Genomic DNA, 5,471 nt, shown 5'->3' with positions numbered 1-5,471 from the left:
GCTCTGGGTTTTGATGGGAAAGAGTAGGGGGTGGGGAAAGCTATATATACACACACACACACACACACACATACACACACACACACACACATATATATCTTGTGTTTTACTTATTTCTTAGTTCCTTCTTGGGAGGTAGACATACACAAGTCATTCTCAAATGATATGTTGCTGTACCTAGTATTCTGTTCTGCTAATGTCACTCTTCATAACTTCATATAGATTTTTTAAATTAAAAATGTTCATTTCTTTTGAAACAGTATTCCATCAAAATCATATGCTATAACTTGTTTAGCCATTCATCAATTGATGGGCATCCCTTTAATTTTCAGTTCTTTGACAATAAAAAGAGAGCTGTTTTTAAATATTTAAAAGTATAGTTTCATTTCTTTTTTACTTTAAAAAAATGAAGTAAATGTTCACTTTAGTGAATAAATATAATATTGGCATTGCTAAGTCAAAAATTATACACAATTTTGTAACTCTTTCATCTTATTTCCAGATTGTTCTCCAAAAAGGGTTGGATTAGTTCACAATTATACTAACAGTGTATTAGTGTCCCTAATTTTCTGACACTTTTTCCAACATTTATAATTTTGTCCTTTTATCATTTAGCAAATTTGATAGGTGTGAGATATCTCAGAGTTGTTTTGATTTGCATTTCTCTAATTAATAATGATTTGCTGCACTTTTCATGTAGTTATATATAACTTTGATTTCTTCATCTCAAAATTCTCTTCTCTTATCTTTTGACCATTTATCAATTGGGGTTGAAATTCTTATATATTTGACAAAATTATATATATTAGACTGCTATCCAATAAAATTATATATATTAGACCTCTGTCCAAAATATTTGTATAAAATTTCCCCCAATTTCCTGTTTTCCTTCTAATCTTGATTCAATAGTTTTATTTTTACAAAGCCATTTTTAATATATTCAAAATTATCAATTTTTTACATCTCACTTGTTTATTCCTAAATTCTTCTTTGCATAAATATGTCAGCAGCATTTCCCTATTCTTCTAATTTGCTTTTGATATGTCCATTTATATGTAGGTCATGAAATTATTTTTTATCTTATCTTGATAAATAGTAAATATTTGTCTACATGTAGTTTCTGCCAGACTACTTTTCAGTTTACCAAACAATTTTATCAAATAATGAATCCTTATCCTTAAAACTTTGACCTTTACTTTTTGTCAAACACAATTTACCAAAATCATTTGCAACTACTTGTTATACATCTATTCTGTTCCACTGATCTATTTTTCTTTCTTGTCCAGTAGCAGAATTTTAGTAATTACTCATTTATAATATTGTTTAAAATTTAGTACCACTAGACTTCTTTCCTTGACATTTTTCTTTAATTCCTTTAATATTCTTGGCATACTTAACTGTATTTTATTATTTTCTAGTTCAATAAAATAATTTTTGGTAATTTAACTTAAATGGCATTGAACAAAAAAGATTAGTTTAGGTAAGATTGTCATTTAAATCATGTTTGTTTTACATGTGTCACTGGTCAAGACCTATTTCCATATTATTGATAGTTGCACTGGGGTGGTTGTTTAGAGTCTACATCCCAAATTATATCCACATCAACCCATGTGTTCAAGCAGTTGTTTTTGTTCTGTGTTTCTACTTCTATAGTTCCTCCTCTGAATGTGGATAGCATTCTTTCTCATAAGTCCCTCAAAATTGTCCTGTCTATTACATTCAATTTTTACCACAATGTATATACTCTGTGTACAACATTCTCCTGGTTCTGCTTATTTCACTTTGTATCAATTCTTGGAGGTCATTTCAGTTCACATGGAATTCCTCTAGTTTGTTATTACTTTGAGCACAATAGTATGTCATTACCAGCAGATACCACAATTTGTTCAACCATTCCCAATTGAAGGGCATATACTTGTTTTCCATTTTTTTTAAACTCAGTGGAAATAAGCATTGGCTACAGGGGTGGAGGAGTAGGGGGAAGGGAGGGAGAAGGGAAGAGAAAGAACATGAATCATGGAACCATGGAAAATTTTTCTAAAAAAAATAAAATAAAAGATAAAAAAAACCCATAAGTCTAAAAGTATGACCAGTGTTTGTCAGCTCCAAGAGTGAGAAGGGAAAAGAGCAGGAAGAGAACATAAATTATGTAACCATGGAAAAATATTCTAAAGTAAATAAATAAAATAATGTGGAAAAATTAAAAAATATTAAAAAAGAAAATAAATCATGTTTGTTCTGCCTAACAATGAACAGTTACTATTTCTCCAATTATTGAGATCTCGTCTTATTTGTAAAAAAAAGATATTTTAGTTATATTCAAGTAGTTTCTGGATTTGTTTATGGGGTTATTTGATTCAATTTAATTTATTTTCATTAAATTTATCTTAAAAATCATAAAACATTTCTTACAAAAGAGCATTACATTCTGCACACTGCTTCGATTAGATGCCAGAGATATGTGGATTATTGTTTCTCTTTTTCCCTTGTCCCATCCCTTCCCTCCCAGAATTATAGTGACCACAAGCAGGATGTATACAATAGTTACACAAAGGAGGAAAATAATTATTTTTGCCAACAATGAACAAAAATAAAATTTGTTCTGCTGCTATATCAGTTTCATTTTTAGTTTTGTGTGCCCTAACCCCCAAACTTGTTTATAAGGAAGTAAAATATTACATTTGCTGAACAGCAAAGATTTCACTACACCTCAAATGCAGAACACCTATGAAGCAGAGGAATGTTGGCTTTTTAAATAGAAGCAGATAAAAAAAGTTGCAGGAATCTTTCACTTCTTCACTAGTCTTAGAAAAACTTTCCAGAATACTGCTTCACAATATAAAAAAGAAAAAAAATCTTGCATCAGAATCCTTCAACATCTACATGCTGCATTTTGCAGCAAATACTGTGCATTCTGTATCTGGTACTGTGTTTCTGTAATGGTAAATTATTAAATCTTCATATTCTTCTGCCAAAGACTCATCAATTTTGATTGATGCTCCAAATTCATGTTGTATTTGTTTGATTTGCTGACCACCTTTGCCAATAAGAGACCCAGTCAAATCTTTGGGAATAGTTATTTGTGTTGTAATAATGGGACCACTAAGATGACCATATGAGCCACTGACTCCTGCAGAGGAATAATCATATCCAGCACCACCCATAAACTCATGGTACTCAACCTAAACCTAGGTTCCTAAACCACCTGCCATTCAGAAAGACTCCATGTATTTATTGCAGAATCCCAATCTCATCAGCAACAAAACCAACCATATCATCTTAATGGTCACTGGGTCTTCCTCTTCTGTCATAAGTCATAAGATCTCCTCCTTTAGGTGGTGGTAGTGGAGGAAGAGGAAGGCTTAGAGCTTTTCAACCACCTCCCACCACATCCAGGAAGAAGTGTTGTGGGTCCTCTATGAGGGCTCATGTCATCATAATCTCTTCTAGATGGGGAAATAGGACTCCCACCATGACCGGGAGGAATTCTATCAAAGCCTCCTCTTCCCCACGTGGGAAATCCCACAGGGCATCCTCATAGATCATCAAACATCATTGTGAAACCACCTTAGTCATAGATTTCACCATAGAAATTGGTATCCTAGGGTTGTGCACATCCTTTGATGGGAGATTCAGATATAAGAACCATTATGATATTTATGCACTCCACAACTGTATCAGGCTTTCCACTGATAAGAACAACTGTATCAGTGGAATGAAGACAGCATTCCTGGAAAAGCTCAATAGTTGTTTGAGTATTCCCTCAAAGTTCTTTTATTTTAGCACCTTTGACCTCAATAATTCCTCCTACCAGACTCTGGGGAATCAACAGTCTTAATTTGTAGTCAAAATGGCTTCCTGTATAGTTTTGGTAATTTAAGCATTCCATAGCAACAAATTACAGAGGGAGCTGGCTGGTTGCAGAGGATGGTGGCAACCTGCACACCCTCTTCCAAGGTAGGGATGCGTTTCTTCAGAATTTCTCTAATTGTTTCAATATCTGCACTGATACTCAATATGTACTCAGGGCCACCGATGTCTGGGGCTAAAAATTAGCCTTGTTGTCTCTATGACGGGCTTTGATATTTTTGCCTCCTTTCCCAATTGCAGCTCCAGCATTCTTGCTTTAAAGAAAAATGCACAGTTCAACCATCTCATCAATGTTTCTAGGTGCTTTAAAAGCCTGTTCCTCCTCCATATCTTCAGCAGGGCACTTATCAAATTCGCCACTGGTTTCTGTATTGGAAAGATTTCTTCTGGCTGCTCAGTCTCCATTTTCTCAGATTAAGTGGGTTGACAATCAGAATTATAAATTCTTGAAGGGCAGAACTGTAATGTTCTAGGCGGGATTAACAAGGGATACTCTAGTGCTGCAGTAGGTTTGAACTCTATGTTTATTTTAAATGAGTAATCTTTTACTATTTCTTCTAGCAAAGCTTTGTTGGTGATACATAAAAATGCTGATGATTTGAGTGGATGTTCTTATATCCTGATATTTTGCTAAGATTATTAATAGTTTCAATTAATTTTTCTTTGAAACTCTAGGGTTTTCCATGTATAACATAATATCATCTGAAAGAGAATTTTATTACTTCTTTGGCCATTCTGATTCCTTTAATTCCTTTATCTTCTCTTCTTGCTATTGCTAGCATTTTTAAAACATTATAAAATAACATTGATGATAATGGATATCTTTGTTTCACTCCTGATCACTTAGATAAGGCTTCTAACTTTTTCCCATTACAAATAATATTTGCTCATGATTTAAAATATGGACTTATTATTATTATAAGGAAAAATCTATTATACCTATGCTTTTAAATGATTTTAATAGCAGAGTATTATATATAGTTGAAAGATTTTTTGCATCTATTGATATAATCATATGATTTTATTACTTTTTTGTTGATATGATCAAATATATAAATTATTTCCCTAATATCAAACCATCACTACCTGGCATGAATCCTGTTTGGTAATAATGTATAGTCTTTGTGATATATTGTTGTGACCTGTTGCCAAATGTTTTATTTAGGATTTTTGTATCCATATTAATAGCCCTAAATTTTTCTATGTTTTTGAGCTTCCTAGTTTAGATAGCAGGACCATATTTGTTTTATAAAAAGGACTTTGGCAGAACTCTTTATTTACCAATATTTCTAAATAATTTATTTAATATTAGCATTAGATGGTCCTTAAATGTTTGGTAAAATTCACTTGTAAATACATATGGTACTGATGCATTTTTCTTAGAAAAATCACTTATGTTCGGTTTAATTTATTTTCTAAAATTTTTTAATTTACATATTCTTTTTATTTGTCCTCTGTTGCCTAGGCATTTTTATTTTTGTAAGTATTCTTCCATTTTGCTTAAATTGTTAAGTTTGTTGGCAGGTAATTAAACAAAATAATTTCTAATAATTGCTTGGATTTCATCTTCATTAATGGTAAATTCATCCTTTTGAATTTTG

At 32.1% G+C, this 5,471-nt stretch overlaps 1 pseudogene; it reads right to left on the bottom strand.

Moving 5' to 3' along the window:
• Window positions 1-2,862: 2,862 nt before the first annotated feature.
• LOC123254467 lies at window positions 2,863-4,275 on the bottom strand (annotated as a pseudogene).
• Window positions 4,276-5,471: the final 1,196 nt, after the last annotated feature.

Source organism: Gracilinanus agilis, unplaced genomic scaffold (assembly GCF_016433145.1).
Source record: "Gracilinanus agilis isolate LMUSP501 unplaced genomic scaffold, AgileGrace unplaced_scaffold22702, whole genome shotgun sequence".
NCBI lineage: Eukaryota > Metazoa > Chordata > Mammalia > Didelphimorphia > Didelphidae > Gracilinanus > Gracilinanus agilis.
Note: the sequence above shows the minus strand (reverse complement) of the source record. Positions and strands in the feature narration are given on the sequence as shown.